Genomic DNA, 20,157 nt, shown 5'->3' on the forward strand with positions numbered 1-20,157 from the left:
GCTGCATGGCCAAGCCCGTGGGAAGATGGCTTCTACATGCCACCAGCCAAATTCAGCCTGATTGTAAAGGCCAGCAGTGTGCCCACAGTTTGGAACCTGGAGGGAACATTGGAAGAAAGACTCCTCGGATATGGATCAGCCTCCTCCCATCTCTGTCCACTCCTTTGTCTCATCTCCCTTTCTTTCTCTGTAGCATGCCATTCCTTTCTTTCTCCAGGGTCCTCACAGGCCTAGATGTGCTCATGTGTGTGACTTTAAAAAGAAGGAAGAGACTCCCAAATAGACAAATGAGCAAGAGTCCTGCTTCAGTCACTGCATGTAGTCAGTCAGACTTAGATCCTCCAGCTATTGTTCACTGAGTTCAAACTTCTATTGTCTGCAAACATACAACTTTAACATAACAATGGGATCATTAGACACTCATGGGCAGTCTTTGTATCGAGAAAAGCTGGGATGTCCTAGGTAAGGGAACTGATGCTGGAATGTGAGTAGAATAGACATCCCAGTTTGAATTGGGTACCTTATACATGTACTACCTATTAAAGATAACAACACGAGAATTGATCAATTGCAGCACTCATTCTACATATTACGTAATGTGGCACAAGCAAGGGGCTGGATGAAAGTATGATCTTGACATGCATGGGTAAACGGTGTCCATTTGGTCATCCCCCAGTTCTCTCATTGCTAAAGTCAGCAACCAGTAGTTACTGCCATATTGGTAGATAACGAGTATTCAATGATCAGGCCATTCAGCATAAGATCCTCCCTGAGGATTTTAGAATATGTTAATAATACTGTTGATGATGGCAGATTATAACCAGCTCTTCTTTCTGTCAATAGCGACTTTTGGAAACTTGAAGGGCCACCCATCTTTCCCCAGTCCCGAGTGATCTGAAGTTCTGGAGAGATCCCTCACGAGAGATTTTACTGATGTGATTTTTCTTAACATTATGTGTGTTGAGTTGTGAACAACTCTAATTCTGAAATGTATCTGAAGCCCTAAGGTTTGCTTCAGAAAGTCTGGCAAATTTTTCCATTTAGCTCTGTAATGTAATGTATTTGTGATTGTTTCACCATTCCAATGTATTTATTAGTAAATTTATCAATTGTCCTTAAAGCATGTTTATGTGAAATCCATGATAAAGGTATTCCATGTTACTCTAGGGCCTTAACTGCCTTGGAGTCACAGCATCTAATCCTTGTTGGGTGCACCGTGAGTGACAATAAGGTGTCATAGTGCACATTTGGCCTTGGTTGAGATGGTGATAGGTAGTCAGTAAATGGTGGCTGAATTTGGTGATAGAGTATGATGTTTCAAAATATTTTGGTATGGAAATAAGCTTCCTCAATTAGAGAGTGTTTAAATCAAGCTCTTAGCTATGATTGAGCTAATTCACTTCTGTCTTCTTTCAAAAGAACCTTGTCAGCTAGATGTTGGTAGTCTGCTGGTGACTCATGCCTCTTTTCCCCAGCAACACTGGCAGCTCCCCTTCTAGACCATGCTGTCCCTTTCACTGTGAGCAAATTCTGCACCACCCCAGCTTCTTTGTGCCCAGAGATTCTGATTCAGAGTCTAGGAAGTATATGTCTGATTGGCTAAGCCTAGGTCACATGATCCTCTCTACGTCAATCATTTTCCTCAATCTCACCCTCACTCATTGCTCCATCTTTCTCTGGTTTGTTTTAGTGCACCAGGGCCTAACCCACAATGGCCATTCCCCCCAGGCTCTCTTGCCCTCTGGTTTCCATTGGTTAGAACAATGCAAGGTTCTAACAGGAGACAAGAGAGTGAGGAGAGAAAGAAGCCAGGCTGCTTCTCCTCCACTTCCTTCCTTCTGGCTTCCCTGCAGGAATAGCAGAGGGACTCCATTTCCCCAGGGCATCATCTTCCCATGGGTGGTCCTCTTCCTGGGATCTGGGCTCACCAAGAAAGTGTTCCTTCTCTTCCTCTCCCCACATCTGAACATGGAAAGCATATTGATAATCTCTGACTGCTTCGGCATTGTTTATTGGTTTCTGTAGCCCCACCCACATCATTATACATAGTCCCTTCATTAAATCTCTTCAGATCCTATCTGGGCACGTCTTCTGCCTCCCATGGGGAGTCTGATTAAAATCAATGTCCCAAATGCAAAGGAAGCTGAGAAAAATGTGCATCAGGAATTTCAGCTTCTAGCTGGCGGCCATATACCCTCCTAGCTGGGCCCAAAAGGTAGAATGCTTTTCAAAACTGGAAGAAAATAAAGAGGGGTGGCATGGCCCTTCTGTTCAACCGCACTGAAGTTCCTGGCAATTTCCATAAGGTGACAAAAGAAATAAAAGGTGTAGACGTTGAGTATAAACATCAAAACGCTATCATCTTCTACAGATATCAAAGCTGTATTCGTAAACAACCCGGCAGTGTCTGTAATCTATTAAAATAACTAAATTTAGCAAACACCAGTGTAGACAAAGTTGAGATGAAAAATGCCAGGTGTATTTATAGATGCAAACGACTGGACAATGAGATGTTTAAAATGCTGATTATATGGATTATATAATAGTGCTGCTGAAAGGAAAGCAAAGCATGCGGCGTTTCCTCAAAAAAGTTTGAAGTTTTACAACAGAATTGCTATAAGAACCAGAAATTCAATTCCTGGATATATACGCATGCACACATGTGCGTGTATGCCTGCGTGTGTGTGTGTGTGTGTGTGTGTGTGTGTGTGTGCGTGTATGCCTGCGTGTGTGTGTGTATGTGTGTGTGCCTGCGTGTATGCCTGCATGTGTGTGTGTGTATGCCTGCGTGTGTGTGTGTGTGTGTATGTGTGTGTGCGTGCGTGTATGCCTGCATATGTGTGTGTGTGTGTGTGTGTGTGCGCACATTCAAGAGAATTGCTACTCTGGTTCATACTGTTCACAGCTACGTAGGACCATCGGTGCTTCTCTCTCCCAGCAGCCTGTGTAACACCTTTTGACCCCATGGAAACTAGGCAACAGGTAGGCTCCAGTTCGGCTCCAGCTCAATTTCTCTGTCTTTCATGCAAGGCTTCCACATCTTTTGAGGGGCCACCCACAGATGTATCCGGAAACAGGATTGTTTTGGAGGCTTCTGGACCTCCTCGATCAACAACTCATACCCAAGTATTCTACACGTGGCACTGCCATTGCTATTTACTATCCCAAGCCTTCTGGGAGGCGTAGGACGCAGCCACACAAAGAATTCCTTTTCTTTGTAATTCTGTATTTTAATTGGTTTATAAGATGAATTTTTTTCCATATGGCTTTTCCATTTATCTTGTGTGTGTGTGTGTGTGTGTGTGTGTGTGTGTGTGAATCCTCTATCCTTGCTCTCCCATCTTCCTCATGCACATTTCCCTGCCCGATCTAACCCTTTTCCACCTCTTCCCTTTTTAACCTTCATTTTACCATGCTTTATTGCTTCCCTTCCCCCAAGGCTTCCATCCTCTCATTCCCCTACCTAGCCAGCTCTACAAACTCAGTCTGGTGGCAAGATAGGGGTATTTGTACAATAGTTATGGGACTCTTCTGGGGGCAGCCAAACTGAACAGGTCGGAGGCCTTTTCCACAGGACGGAATCCATGCCCAGTTTTATAACCTGGTCAAAACCAGGTGTCTGGGAACTTAAAAGACCTAGCGGGAACTTCCTGCTCTTATTTAGCTAAATTGACACAGTGGCAAATGTCTTCTGTTTATCTATATTTATATCCACAGACAAATTCTACTCCAAGCCTTCATCAGTGAGGCCTCTGTTAGCGTGGACACTGAATGCAAAAACCTGTGACTGCTCAAGGTGTCCTGAATCTCTGTGTTCTTGTTCTCAAGTAAGTGATAGTTAAGTGCTCAGTCCTAAGTGAGATCGTAATAGCTTCCCGCCTAAGGCTCAAGGACCATCAGATGGCAGGGGTGTAAAGAATGCAAGATCTGGAAGAGCGGTAGAGGGGCTGTGGAACATCATCACCCAAGCACGACACCTAAGACAGGGCCACTGTAGGTCTGAACTCCGCAGCAGCTGTGGTTAGCAGCACTGGGCCTGTATAAGACTGGTCAGTAATCTGCCATTGGTGGGGAGGGGCTCAAAGGGCTCGACTCTTGGTTATTGATCAGAGGGTCATTGCCATTAATTTCTTGCCCACTGGTGATCTCCTCAGGCTCCGATGGATAGTTTCAAAGCCATGGCCATGCAGAAGGACTTGGTAAGGCTCTGTAGTTCACCAAACTAAACAAAGAGACACGGACGTAGGAAAAGGAATTGTAGTGAGGAGTGGGCGCTACCGCAGGTAAGAATTAGAGGGCATTATATTCCTGTACAAAACTGTCAAGGAACAAACTTAATAAGAAAGAGAAAAGAATTGGGCATAGGCTCTCAAACAGCTATTTCAACATCCATTTTAGCATTATTTACAATAGTCAAGAAGAAGAATCGAAGTAAAATTTAAAGAGCGCTGATGCACACACGCATGCCCATGTGCACATGCACACACCTACACATACATGGTGCATGCACACGTGCACACACATGCACATGTCTGTGTCTGCACACAAACACAGGAACATTATTTATCCTTCAAAAGAAGGGAATCCTGTCTTGTGACGCAACACAGATGAAGGACAATGTGCTTACTAAAACGAACCAGGTACCCAAAGGCACTTCTTCCCTGGTGGGCATGCATCAGGTATCTGATGTAGTCAAATCCAAAGACACAGGAACTGGAAACTGGTTACCAGGAGTGAGAGCATCCATAGATGGAGAGGTATTGCTCTATATGGAGAGGGTTTTAGTTTTGCAAAATGAAAAATATTTGCTATATAACAGTGCCCATGCAGTTAATACTACCATAGTGTACATTTAAAAATAGATGCAAGCAAGGCCTAGAGTGGTGGCTAAGGGGTTAAGAGAACGGGCTGCTCTTCCAGAAGACCTAGGTTTGATTTCCAGCACCCATGTGACAGTTCAAAGCCATAGGTGCCTTCAGTACCAAGGGATCTGACCCCTTCTTCCAGCCTCGATTAGCACCTGAAATGTATGTAGTGCACAGATAGACATACATTCAAGCCAACACCCATATATACAAAATAAAATTAAGAAAAACAACAGATATAGTAAGTTTTATACTTATGTGTTTTTACCATGATAAAGTCTATTGATAATAACATCAGAAATGTCAAATAGCTAAGAATAAATCCAATAAAATTACAAGACATCTACATTGACTACTAAGAAATACCAGTAAAAGAAATTACAGAAAAGATGTTCATTGTTATTATAGGGCTATCAAATTAAAACTTAGGTGTTAGGGGAAAGGGAAACGAACAGGATAATCATTGACAGGCAACAGATGATCTAGAAATGGATTCACACCTCCATGGTCACGAGATTCACACCAGAACCTTTCTTACTGCAGCTCTGTTGGGGAACGGATGATCTTTTCAGGAAGTGAAACTGGAGAAGCTGACTTCCATATGGGAGAAGAGGAGCTTTGCCCTCTATCACTCACTAAATTTATGTGGACCATAGATAACGTGAAAAGTAGAAGAAAAACCTAAGGACGCGAGAATACCATTGTGACCTTGATGACAGGCAGCAATTCCCTGAGTACTCAGAACGACTACTCATAAAGGGACAGTGCAGTCCATTGAGCCACATACATTGTCATCAGAGCTGTTTGTCTATTAAAAAGACATCATTTAGAGTGTAAGCACCAGGAGCTAGAGGGATGGCTCAGTGGTTAAGAGCGCTTGCCACTCTTCCGGAGAACCCAACTTTGGTTCCTAGAACCATTGCTGTGACCCACAACTGTCTGTAACTCCAGTTCCAGGGCATCTGACTCCCTCTTCTGACCTCCATGGCCACCGAACACTCATGCAGGGCCCTTACATGCGTGTAGGCAAGTCACTCATACATATAAAATAAAAGTAAAATTATTTTAAGGATGTAAATGATCAGGCAAGCCACAGACTAGAGGATGCTAGTAGTATATCTGAAAAGAAAAAACCCCAATTATTGTAAGGGCTGAAGAGTTATAGTGCTTTACAAAAGAGATGTCCAGATGAAAGATCATCTGACGAAGAGGTCTCCAACACCATTCTTCATCAGACTAATTTAAATATAAACCATAATGAGGTGTCACCAAGAGTGTTAACTTGAAAAACAATTGCAATAAAGTGTTACAAAACCGGAGAGCAACCTCAATTCTCATATGGAGGCGGTTTGTTCAGTGGTTTTAGGAAAACAGTTACACGTCTCTTTAAAAGTCAAAGATTGAGCTACTTGGTGATTGAACGTCTCCCTATCAGATATCTACCTAAGGGAAATAAATTAAGGTTGCACCAAAGGAGCTGGGGGGGAGCAGTTGCAGCAACAATAGAACACAGATGCAGCAGGAAGCGTTGAAAGATACCAGGCCAGAGCCTGCAAGAAGTCACAGATGTCCGCAGAGTGAAAAAAGGCAGGGGCTAGAGTTCATTCTCCTCTATGTGAAGAGTGTGCAAAGCCAATCAGTGATGGGAGAAACAAGAATCGTAGTTAGCTCGAGGTTCTGCGTGTGTAGTAGTATTTACTCAGAAGAGGTTTGAGGGAACTTGGGGGGTTCACTTTAGGGGAGGTGCTGGATATATTCTATATGTCGATCTAGAGGTCTATGTGAAACAGCTATTTAGACGTGCCTTGATGCCCCAAAGGCTGATTTGTTCCGGGCACATCTCATACCAAGACGTGAACTAAAGTCCCTTCTAAGGTTGGCATAGTGTGTGTGCACATCTGACAGGCACTTTCCCATGGATTTGCATCATTTCTAGGGTTTGTAGAGGTTTCTAATACAATGTAAATGCTATGTAAATAGCTGTCAAACTATTGTTTATGGAATAATAACAAGAAAAATAAATGGTAGACACATTCAGTGTGGACATTTAAAAAAAAGCATTTTTGGTCCATGATTGGCTAAATCTTCAGATAAAAGATACTTCATACAGGAAGGGACTTGGGAGAACTTTCTGAGATGACTGATGTAGTTTTTATCTTGATCTGGGATATAAAAATTATGGACTTACAGTTATCCTTTTAATGCTTATTCACTTTATTGTCTAGAATATGTGCCTTGATTTTATAAAGTGTGTCAGGTAGAAAATAAAGGATTGCAATCCACTGGCTCATGCACAGTCTAGAAGGCCTGTAGGCAGGAGAGGGTAAACTGGAGGGAAGCACAAGCTCTATGCAATCCCTCTAGGTGACTCGTAGTCTGCTCCATTCTGTTCTGTGTAGACACCCGGATGTTGGGGAACACTTCCAGGTATGACGAGGACCCTGTAGAGTAGATACTTCTGCATATATTTACTCAAAGTCGAGCACAGATCTTTCCATGGGTCGTCAGTTGCTTCAGACAAAGCCCTATCCTCCATCTCCATGCATATTTGGGTAGAGGCTCAAGCTAAACAAGGTCAGAAGGACTGGCTAGAAATGCGTCTAGGTTTGTATAAAGACTGAGTAGTGCTCTAGGCTGTGCCCCATGGGCTACAAAGTCAGAGCTATTTAGAGAGCTGTCCATGGACTGGAGCCTATCACAAACCTGTGCCGATCCGTGATGATATAATATTGAAATGGAGAGTCAGCATTTGAGACTCATTGCTGTGGAGGGAGTAATCTTATGCCTATTGAATGGACTATTATAAAATTGGAGCGTGTACATTGTATATTTATTTCTTTCCATTTCATTCCTAATTTGTTTGCATTGTATGTTACAAAAATACTGGACTGTGATGAATTAGAAATTTTGAAAAGGAGAAACTGGTCCTTCATTATGGCTGCTTTCAGGAGCATTGTCTCAGGCTCGTGAAGGGTACACCCTAGAATGTATGGAAGAATTTGAGCTGGGTCTTTGCTAAGTCAGAGGCTGCCACCGCCTAATTGTAGTTTCCATAGTTACCAGCCACCACTGATGAGACTATAAACAGATCTTAAAGGGAAAATCCAGGCATGGACAGAAGTCAGGTAGGTGGGGCAGGAGGGAAGGAGGGTATCAGATACCAGGTGAGCTCCAGGCTGGAGAGGGGAGCCAGGACTCTGCATGGCTGGAGACATTAGTTGTCTCTCTCAAGGGCAGAAGCCCTTGGGATTAATGGCAGGCCATTGCCGCCACAACTGCCCATGAAGGATATGGAGTCTGGATTCTATAAGGGAAAGATGGCAACGAAATTTAAGGCCTCAAGACTGGGATTCTCCCAAGCAAAGTCCATCTCGGTCATTTTGGGGTCTTTGATGTAGTAGATCTATCATGTTTTGACCCATCAAATTGTGTTATGTGATCATTCATTTGTACATTTCTGTGCTCATATTTTACTCAGTAAATAGCACTGCTTGGAGCCATGCACCAGAGCTCAGCCACACCCGGTCCTGCCTTCAGGAAGCTTTCATTCTAACAGGAGAAACAGACTCTAGACATAAATATGTAGTGTTCACAGATACTGAAGACTCATTCCATTGGCTGAAGAGTGGTGTGTTGGGCATAGGAAGGGCTGTGCCAAGGGTGAAAATGTTCACACACAGTTTTCAGCATTTGAGAAGTGAAGGACATATATGTGGCAGCAGGTAAAACGTAGATCTTGTCATGAAGCTCACACAAGTGGAGGCCCAACTCGTGCTTGTCAACTGAATGACCCAGAACCACAGAGATCAAGGCTAGTCCTTCTCAGTTCACATCTGTTGTCCCTGAGTCCCCAGAGAAGCCTTTCATGGCTACTTGGTTTCAGGAGAAACTGAAGTTTCCACATTCCCTCTCAAGACAAAGGTCACCCTCCTCTTTAAAATGGAAGGGCTCTCCCATGGGGCTCAGCGCTGGAGGACACTGTTGCAGCCTGTTAGTTCTGAGGGAGGAACTAACTGGAAGCGAGAGAAAGCCTGATGCTGCTATACTTAAATATTTGGATTATGTGAACTAAGAGGCAATTCTGCCTCAGAATTATAGACTTGTAAATCATTCTAAAGAGAGAAAGGCCGGGTGTGGTGGAGGGGGGCTGCAGAAGCTTGGGATGCAAGTTTACGATCTCTTCAGAAGCCCTTGATGGAATTACAGCCCCATAATTCACTGGAGCCAGAGCTTTCCTGCATCTCAGCCTCAGCTCTTGCTCAAGGACCCCCGGGAAGGCCCATATGGGTGCCAGTAACGAGAGGCCTCGTCTGCGAAGAAATGGGGAGAGGATTGGCGTGGTCCCTGGCAGCTAGGACTCCGTGTCGGGGGTCCCGTGGGGCCGTGTCAGCGTGAGCTGCCAAGAAGTTGAGACCAGGAGGCAAGCAGAGCTGCAGGACCGAGCAGCAGATGGAAAGCATTCTGTGGGTTTCTGTGGAGTTCCGTGCAGTCAACCGCATTACATAGAGAGCTATGGAATCATGTAGCAAGACAGGATGGGACTCTCTGTGGATGGGGCAAGTGTGTGGCAGAATGACGCTCTTCCTTTTCTTTGTCGGGACTATGCCTCCAGGCTGCTGCATTTGAAAATGGTGGTCACCAGCCTTTCACCAGGGAGCAAATGCTGTGTCTCCGAGGAACTCACAGCCAAAGGAGACTGCTTGCTGAGTCCTCTGGCGCCAGCCCTCTTCTATCTTGGGATTACGGACATGGTAGGACACCCTTTCTTCAGGTGACTATCTGTATGGCCACCTTCCCCTGGCCTCAGCAGTAGACTCTGTCATGACCAAGATGAAAAAGAGGCCACAACATGACAGCTTTGAATGGTACATCAGTGGAAATAACCCCCCTTGTAGGATCTGGTATGCAGGCCTCTAATTCCAGCTGCTTGGTAGTCAGAAAAATCACATTTAAGGGTTTCCTCTGGTACAGGGTAAGTTTGAGGTCACCCTGGGTAACTTAGTGAGATCTTATCTTTAAGTGTGGGTGTGTGTGTGATTTCAAAAATGATTGGAGACACAACCTAATGGTAAAGTGCCAACCCAGAATGCAAAGCCCAGAACTCAACCCCTAATAGTGAACTAAAAAGAAAAAAGCCACACTTCATGAGTTATGCTAACTGTGCATGTGGATATGCATATAACACACTTAAATCTCACAAAGTATTGCCACTTCACAGTGGGGACAGTGAGTTGAAAAGACAAAATCCTTTTGTTTCTGGTAGAAAAAAAATGCACAACTAAGAGTCAGTGCAGACTTGTTTTTCCTGTAAGAATGACACATCCCACAAGAAAGCCTTCCCTCTGTCCTATCCCTAAATCTTTTGGATAACTAACCTCAATTCTTAACAGTTAATAAGTGGGATCTCGTGAAATAAAACAAAACTAAATGAAACTTCCATACAGCAGAGAACACCACCATTCAAGCAAAGACGCGACCTACAGAATGAGAAAAAAAATCTGTGCCAATTACACATCTGAGAGGGTCAGTGTCCAGAAAACACAAGGAACATAAAAAACTGCACATCAAGAAAACAAACCACTCAGTTTGAAAATGGAGCACAGCGCTAAGCAGAGTTCTCAAGAGATGGGATACTAATGACTGAGAAGCACTTTTTAAAAATCTATTTTTTTGGATGAACCTTTAGTTTAGTTTTGTTTTTGTTTTTTTGTCTTTTTTTTTAATTTTTGGTGGCTTTCTTCAGAGAGAGAGAGAAGAACACAAAGTTGGATGGGCAGAGAGGTAGGGAGGATCTGGGAGGAGAAGGGGGAGGGGAAACGTGATCAAAATACATTGTATGAAAACTTTTTAATAAAAAGCATTATTAACAAAAATTGTTCAGTAGCTTTAGCCATCAGGGAAATGAAAATTAAAACTGCTTTCAGATTTCATCTTACCCCAGTCAGAAGTGCCAAGATTAATAAAAGAAATAATAACCAATGTTAGCAAGAATTCAGGGCAAGGGAAACACCTATTCATCGCTGGTGGGAGTACAAACTGGCAAGGCCACTATGGATATTGGTGTGAAGGGTCCTCAAAAAAAGACCCTGAGAATAAATTTACCACAAGATATATCTATATCACTCTTGAGCGTATACCCAGAGCACTCTATAGAGATACTTGCTCATCATGGTCACTGCTGCTATAATTCATAATAGCCAGAAATTTGAAGCAATCAAGACTTCCATCAATTGATGAATGGATAATAGAAATGTGGTACATTTGTACAACAGAGTATTTTTCAGATGCTAAGAAAATATGAAACTGTAAAATCTTCAGGTAAATGGATGATTCTGGAAATAATCCTGAGTGAGGTAAAAGGAAAACATTGCATGTTTTCTCTTATTTGAGGATGTTAGATTTTACGATTTCAGTGTGTGCATTTAGTAAGGAACTGTGGGTCTTCCAAGGAGATAAAGAATATACATAGTGTTTATAAAGGGATAAAGGATGAATTAGGACAGTAAGATTAAAAGGGTTTATGAGGGCAGGGTAGAGGAGAGACTCTGGGATGGGTAACTAACACTAAAAGTCTTTTGAAAAACCATATGGAAACATACTACTCTAGACATTCCCTAAAATATATGAAAAGAGCTTAAATGAAGTTACCATATAATGGGGGATTCAGTACCCCAACTAGACATCAGATGTTACTAAAACCCCAGTACTGGAATGGGTTACACCTTTTTGAGTTGTTAGCAAAAGATGTCCCATATATCCCCAAGTACCACACACTGTTTTCCATGCTGTTGGTTGCCTTCACAACTTGATGGTAAGGCCCTGTTGCTGAAGATATCACAATACTTATGGCTTATGACATGGAGAAATTGAGCTGGGACTCAGTTAGAAACTTCATCTCTACTAGTTTGCATTCACAGTGCTAGAAGATCTTATAGAAGATCTTATACACTGGAGGGGGAAAATGATCGTCAGTCTCACCCAGCTATATCATAATGAATTGCCTGAAAGATATACCCACTGGTGCAACAGTGGCATGAGCGTCAGAAGAGTAACCAATCAAACAGTGGTTATATTGTTAATGAGGCCAAGAACCTGAGACTAAATAGGTAATGGGCCCAGGGGAAAGCCTATTACTATTATTCTGTAAAAGGAACTTAGCAATAAAATAACTTCTAATGGTCTACTGCTGCACTTAAGATCTGTGTATAGCCCAAGTCATGGCAGAGAAGTTTCTTCTTGCAGCTTGACAGAGACCTACAACTAAACAGTGTGCAGACAGTGAAAGATTTTGGAGTGCTCAGCCCTGAAATAGACTTCTAACCTTCACGCTTCCCCCAAGACTCAGGGATCTATGCAGAAAAGGGGGTGGAAATATTATCAGAGTCAGAGGGGGTAGACTATTTTAAGGAAACAACAGGGCTGATGCACATATGAATTCACAGAGATTGTGACAGCATGGGAAAGACCTACCCAAGTTCAAGCTAGACAAATATCCCAGCATGAAGGAGGAGACAGACATGATAGCTGCTGGGGGGTGGTGAGTTTTTACCAATGGAGTGACACTAGGCACATTAACTACACTCCAGGGCAGGCCTCATGCTAACCCAACACCAAATCAGACTCTGTGGTTTTAGTGCTTTTTTCTTTTCTTTTGTTTTTGTTTTTGAGATCCCTTCCCTCTACGTAGCCCTGGCTGTCCTGGAACTCACTATACCAGGCTGGCCTTGGACTCACCCGACTCTGCTTCTACCTCTCAAGTTATAAAATAGAGGGAGAAGATTAATGAGGCTCATGTATCACAATACTAATGAAGCCCTTCCCAGAGGTTATATAAATGGTAAACTATTGTTAGGTGAGGGATGATTCTTCGGTAGTGTAGCTGCCTGCAAGTCATTCAGGAAACTCCAGTGATGCAGCTTTTATGTGCCTGGAATGGGAGTTTTCAGTGATGCCACCATGCAGTTCATTCTTGCTTTTGTAAGTGATCCCAATGAATTCATTGATTCAGTGCACTGGATTTGAATAGAATTATTTGTTTGCTCTGTCATAGTCTCTCTCTCTCTCTCTCTCTCTCTCTCTCTCTCTCTCTCTCTCTCTCTCTCTCATAGGAAGATTTCCTAGCAAAAGTCACAGAATACTTGTTTCCTGGACAGAGACTGACAGAACCAAAGATGAGTCTTGGAGGAGCACTCGTTTATGAGATATGCAACTGAGATTGCACTATTGAGGGCAATGCATCCCTGGAATAATTCTTAGTTTCTGTGATCCTTCTACTACATGGGGTCTATCTTTGGGGTGCCCCCAAATGACTGATGGAGTAGAAGATATATTATAATCCCTAAAAGTAACACAAAGGGACGTTTTGGCAAAGAAGCTATGGTGGCAATGCAAGACTCCGACTGTGAGTGAGTTGATATACAGCTGAAACGGAGCCATCTTCTTATAAAGAATCTCCTCATGATGGAGGAGTTACAAGGGAAAGGGTCACGCAGCTGTTGTCCTCTACATTAGCTTTGGATTTGACGGGGAAAGAGGCAAGAGGGGAGGATGAGATGTGCTGGTTTGTCGTCTCTTTCCTGGTAGTGTGAAGGGGAAAGAGGGTGCTAATTTGGTCCATGCTCCAGCCCCCTTCTAAGATCCAGAGAGTTGGAACCATGGAAAGAACAGGACAGTGATGTGTGTGTGTGTGTGTGTGTGTGAGAGAGAGAGAGAGAGAGAGAGAGAGAGAGAGAGAGAGAGAGGGAGAGAGGTAGAAGTGATAGGAGATAGCCTTTACTCAGGTCTAACCTGTACTGCAGAGGATGGAAAACCCACAATTTGGCATGGAGATGGGAACATTAATAATGGCTCAGTACAGAAGACTGTGGAAGTAATTTGCCTCTGAAATGCCTGAACTGGGAAAGACATTAAAGAGTGAAAGAGAGCTCACATTCTTGCTTGTGAAGGCTTGAGAAATGAGGGCGTATGGGAGCTGTGAAAGTGGAGAAACTCAGTAACAGAATCACTCATTCTTCCCTGGGAAAAAAAAGGCCTACACAATCTGAGGTAATATAAGGAAAACAAGTCTCATGTGGATGGTTTCCCACACGTCATTAGGGACATTTGGTTGAAGTCCCCATGAATATTAGGGGCTGGAAGACAATAGAGGAAGGAGAGGCATTACTGAGGGAATGGGACATGAGAGATGTGGTATTTGATGCCCAGTCCTTGAGACCAGGTAAGATTGAGTTCATGGAGAGGTAAGAGGAAAGTTAATCCAGCGGAACGTCAGGACAGGTGTGAGATGTTAGCGGTTTTGTGAGCCCCGTGGTGGGACGCAATCTTTATGAAGTAGAAGAGGCTCTGGTGGGTGTGAATGATTTTGACTGGCATGTAAGGCGGGCTCCCGTAGTGTAAAAATAAAATGATAGGAAGGTATGGGATAAATGGAAAGCATAACGTGGGGTCTGTCTGGGCCATTTAAAGAAAATGTGACAAGATTATGTTAAACTAGAATTCCTAGAAAAAATTCACTGTAATACAAATCCAGTGTGTGTGAATCCCTGGAAAATTTTCCTTGTTGTTTGCTCGTTTGTTTATTTAATCTGAGCCATAGTTCACAGAAAGCATGGATAATAGAAGATGCAAAGGCACCATAGGAAAAGGTTAATCTTGTCCTAGGGATGGGCAATTATCCTCCAGTAGTATGCCGTGTGCATTTCTTCCCTGCAAGAAAGTACATCAAGGAGGGAGATTGCTTGTCCAGCTAGGACCCTTACAGCAACCAGTTGTGGCTGATAGAGAGGCCACTGCTACAGTATCAGTCAGGATCCTGGCAGATCAAGGGAGCTTGGTAGTGCTACAGACAATAATGTGACCCTGATTTCCTCTGGCCCTGGATCCAGCTAAACCAAGCAGATGGGGAGATGTGTGGTTGTCCTACAGCAGTACTCCAGGATGAGAAGGTTAAATTACTAATGAATAATGAATGTAGATTGTAGTAAAGCTAGAAATCCAAGCTGATGTATTCAACATTGTACTTTTGGTGAACAACTGATAAAAGATATGAGATCTTTTCATGCATATGGGACCTTACTAATTTTTGCTTGTTTGTTTTGTTTTCACTTTGAGACAAGGTTTCACTGATGTGGGACTCCCCTCTGTATGCTGTGAATATATTTTATTACCATTGGTTAATAAAGAAGCTGCTTCAGTCTATTGCAGGGCAGAATAAAGCCAGGCTGGAAATCCAAACAGAGATAAAGAGAGAGTAGGAGGAGTCAGGGAGACACCATGTAGCTGCCAAAGAAGAAAGATACCACCAGAATATTTCAGGTAAGCTACAACCCCGTGTCGATACACAGATTAATAGAAATGGGTTAATTTAAGATGTAAGAGCTAGCCAGAAATATTTATGAACCATTAGCCAAACAGTGTTGGAGTTAATAGAGTTTTTATGTGATTATTCGGGTCTGAGCAGCTAGGAAATGAATGAGCAGTCTCTGCTTACATTTCATTATATAGCCTAGGTTGGATTTGAACTCTAGATGATCCAAACTACTCTTGAGTTTGTGGTAATCCTTCTGTCTCAGTCTCCCAAGTATTAGAAATGCAAGCTTGTACCAGCACAGCTGAATCCCAAGATCAAATACTATGTGATTGGAATATATGGTTGTAGGTCTCCTGGGGTCCTGGCCATTCTCTGGGGAATTGGAGTGTATGGTTGTGAGTCTCCTGGGGTTCTTTCTGCCCATCCTGTGGGTGGGGGTTAACATATAGCATATAATGTTAACTCTTGACTGTAGAACTAGGAGGGCTGCTTGGAAATAATTGTGGTCAGTGGTCTTATGATCAGAATGCTACTCAAGATGTGCCGCCTACTGGTGAATTAGTGGCACAAATGTCATCGTTACAACCATTTTGTGACTGTACTTAAGGTATGCTCCACAGGCAAGAACTCAGACCTGGTAGTGCAAACCTGGCCAGAACCCATGGTTAGAGAGGTCATACATCCTAGGGAAGAAGTTACTACTGATACTTTGCTGAGTAGACTCAGCATCAATACTGTTTTCTAAATACTCATTCTTACAGGGTGCTGAAACCCTCAACCCTCGTCAGAGAAGCTGCGGTGGATGGTGGTTAACACAGAGAACCACAACTAGTCAGAGAACAGGGAATAACTGATTAGAGTGCTCCAAATGGTACAGCAACGTAATTCCCTCCCCCAAATGCTCAGGAAACCTTGTAAGGGAGGGGCAAAAAGGTAGTACTAGCCAGGGATGAGAGAGAAGCACTGATAAAGAGCATCTTCTTGACATTTCAAGGCCACTACACTCATGAACTCCTGCAGCTGTGGCTACCTGTGCAAATTCAACACAGCCAGCATTCCAGAAGGGATGGGAGGGCTCGTGAGACGAGGCAAGATGAGGTGAGAGCTATTGGCAGTTAGTTGATGGTCGTTGGGAAGAGTTGGTTTTCTTCAGGTCTGTGGTCCATGCTTCAGTGGATAGTTCTATGGACTGAGTGGGTTGTAAGAAAAAGGAAGAGGATATTAAGTTAGGAAGTGTATGGGGGTGGTCTGGGAGAAGTTGGAGGGAGTGTGGGTATGAAATTCTCAAAGAGAGATAGACATTTATTTTTTTTCTTTTAAAAAATCCTTAGCCCATTATGGAAATGAAGAAAAAAATCCAATGGCTATAGGTGGAGATAGAAATAATGAAAAAAGACACAAAGCTTGAAGTCAGATATAATTCCAACACGGAGAGGGAAGGTTAGGCATGGAGTTCCACCTATACCTCAGGAACTATTGGCAACTGAAAGGTACTGGGAGAATGGGGGATTTCTTCAAGGTATCCTGCCTGTGGCTCAGCCACATGTCTGTGGATGGCCAGACATCCAAGACATGGCGGCATAAGCTGGATTGCTGGGGTCAATAAAGGAGGGCACAGAGTTGGGAGGGTTGGGAAGAGGGGGGTAAGTTGCAGAAGGAGGATGAATATGATCAAAATCTGCTATACAAAGTTTTTAAAGAACCAATAAAGAATTGAGAACAAAAGGAACAGTGGAAAAATGGAAAGGCAGAAAAAATTTGGAGACTCTTACCAGAAAAATCGCATTTAAGTGACTCTAATATTTGCTTTTATAGATTCAGTTAAGGGGCTTAAAGGATTCTATCTCATGTTGCAGACACCCTGTGTTCCACCTCATAGCCCATCAAACTACCTTTCTGTCCCAGCTGTCCCCACACCAACCTGCTGACATTCATCTGTAGTCTGGCAACATCTGCTTTAAGGAAGCTGTATCTCCCTTCCGTCCTTTGGCTTCAATTGATGAAGTCCCTGGGGAAGCCACTTAGCCATTCCAACATGCTCACTTATAGGTAGGGATGAATAAATAGCCACTGGGCAGTCTTTAGGCAGTTAGGAATGAGAGCCACCCCAGGGGGCATTCTACAGTATTTACAGATCCAGGGGAGTGGTATCCCTGCTGCCTATAATAGGGGGGCACTTGGAATGGGTTTGTCTTTACTTCTCTATTTCCCACTTCCCTTCCTCGGGACCACCTGCACACAAGCCCTTGTATCCAGTGCTGGTTTGGGAACTCAGGTATCTTGTAATCTTAAGTTATGATTTCCAAAGTCCTCTGAGAAGCTGGTATATACTTATATTGCAAGATCAAGATTATACTGTTGGAAATTTTTACTGCTGCTTAACTTTATCTGGCCTTTTAAAGCACGTTTTCAGGGCAACTACTCTATGCCAAGTGCTACCGTGTGACCTGGGGCTAGAGGGCAAGCATGCAAGGTTCTTCTTCAGGAGTGTGTTCTCCAGAGCAGAAGAAGCTGACACCTGCCATGAAGTTACAAAGTAGCAGGACCTATGTTCAGCACTCTAATCATTACCTCACTTGCAATAATCCTATGAGAAAGAAGCCATTGTTCTCATCTTGAAAGACAAAACAATCGGGGTTACAGGTTGTTAGGAACTTGTTCTAGAAAGATCTGGTCAGTCCAGCGTATATTTGAGCCAGGCCGTAGTTGTAGTCTTTACCCAGTATGTATGATCAGGGGACGAAGAGGAATCAGGAATTTATCCTGAAGGTAGTAGTCCATGCATGGGTGGGCTGCAAACGTAGCTTTGTGGTGTCAGCAGTGACAAGTTTGCATTGCTCGTGGGGAAAGGAATGAAAAACACAATGCAGCAGTCAGGACCGCCTGTTCGGGGATAGCTGAGGTTTTTTTCGGTTTGAGGAAACAGGGTGTGCCCTGGGCTGGAAGATGTGTTCCTGGCTGAGTGCACCTTCCTAGTGACCTAGCGGAGTTTGGGTTTGTGTAATGGGAATGATTAGAGAGCATCCCAGGCCACGGCTCCTATGAGGCATGGGTGGGGAGATCCTTATCAGCACATGCCCAGGATGAGTCAGGGAATAAGGGTGCATTCTGCCTCCCTGGTGTCTTAGGAGGACCATCAGGCCTTTCCTAGAACCAGGCAGCCTCTCTTTAGGAGACACACTTTCAGCAAGAGCCAGGAGAGGCAACTACCGTGTTGAGATGCATTCAGTTTCAGGATACTAACCACCTTCAGAAGGCCGCTGAGGGCAGGGGAGTCACATTGGCACACTTGTCCACACGTCCAGCCTTTTCTGTGACCTTCCCAGAGGCCTGGGCACCTTTGGGAGCCTCTGATGGCATCTTAGTCTGACCCAGAGAAGCCCGCCTGGGCCTCTGTCTTTGGATAGCACACAGATCTGTGGCCATGTGAGCATGAACTTGGTTCATAGGCTTGGAGTGGGTGAGGTGACAGAGCATGTGGTCGCCACCCTTTTGGACCTTGGCCTCTACTTCCTTGAGTTTGATGAGGCGAGGACTTACTAGCCTTGGGACTCTTGACCTTGGCATTGCTTGCCTGTATCTTCCTAAGCTCGCTCTTGTGCTCTCTGGCAAACTGCATGTTCCCCCAAAACTTGAGGTCTTTCCTCTCTAAGAGATATGTATCTTGTGGCTGGGGTTTCTTGATATTATTTCTGTGCCACTTGAGTGACTGTCTGTGCTTGGTGTGATTCTTGGACGTGACAGTTACGCCATGGCTCCTGAAGTGCTCAGACAGGGAGTCACAGTAAGGTCTCTGTCCCTGAGTGAGACCGAGCCATCTGCTTCCGCACTTCCAATTGAGGATCAGGATCAAAATACCTGGAAACCTAGGTTATTTTTGCAACCCTGGCTGTATTCATCCTTTCCTGATAAACCTAATGTCTCCCTGGCCAGTCGTCTCCCGCCACTCCTTCATTCTCTTAGTGTTCTCCTTTCAGTCCAACTCTGTTCCGGGCCCAGTTCAGGAAAACTGGGAACATTAAAAAACGGACTCGGCTCACAAGCAAATAGTCAATGTTAGATTTTTAGTCGACGTAGACCAAGTACTGGAAATCTCAGCACTCGGGAGGCAGAGGCAGGAAGGTAATGAGCTTGAGGCCAGCCTGAACAAAGTAGTGAGAGCCTGCCAAAGAAAGAAGTGGGTAGGGAGGAGAGGAGAGGAGAAAGGAGAGAGGAAGGAGGGGAAGGGAAAGAGAAGGAAGGAGAGAAGAGGGAAGGGAGAGAGAGAAACCCAAAAGAGATGCAAAAAAAAAAAAAACAAAACCCAAGAGAATGCTAAAATCTAATTTTAACATCCTAAAATCTAAAAATCTAGGGATTGGTGGAGCAGTTTGATCAAAAGAATTGTTCTCTGTTCTCTTTAGGCCAAAGCGCTAATTTCATCAGTTGCTCTGCTCAGAGTAAATCTTATTCCCAGCAGCGGTTGGGTGGGCTTTGTTTTGCCTCAGGAGCCAGAACTCGCACATCCTAGTGGCACAGAGAAGCAAAGATTTAGTTTTACGTCAATCTGGATCTCTACCAGGATCCCCTGGTGGCTCTTTGTCCGGGTGGCTGGAGCAGGCTGCTCCCTGGAGCACTGCAGGTGCTGATCCCATTCGGCTCTCGTATTTCACTGGCTGGAAGCAAGTTGTGGGCCAGATGCACTTTATCGGAGTGGGACATTGTATTTCTCACCCAGAGAGGGAAGGTGGAAACTATGTTACAGACACATAAACTTTCAATTGTCCCTAGGAAGGACTCCAGAATCACACATGCGTCCCTAGTTCTAGAGGGTTCTCTCAGCAGCCCCACAGTTTCTGCCTCTATATTCAAGGAAGGTGCTTCACTCGAACAGAAGTCAGGTGGGTTTAGAGGAGGTGCCAGGTGCTAAAAGGACCCTCCCAGGCCTCCATTCCCTCTGCTAGGCCAGGAGCAACTCTGCTAATTTGATTATACTTGTTCTCT

This window comes from Myodes glareolus, chromosome 25 (genome assembly GCF_982192425.1).
Source record: "Myodes glareolus chromosome 25, mMyoGla1.1, whole genome shotgun sequence".
Lineage (NCBI taxonomy): Eukaryota > Metazoa > Chordata > Mammalia > Rodentia > Cricetidae > Myodes > Myodes glareolus.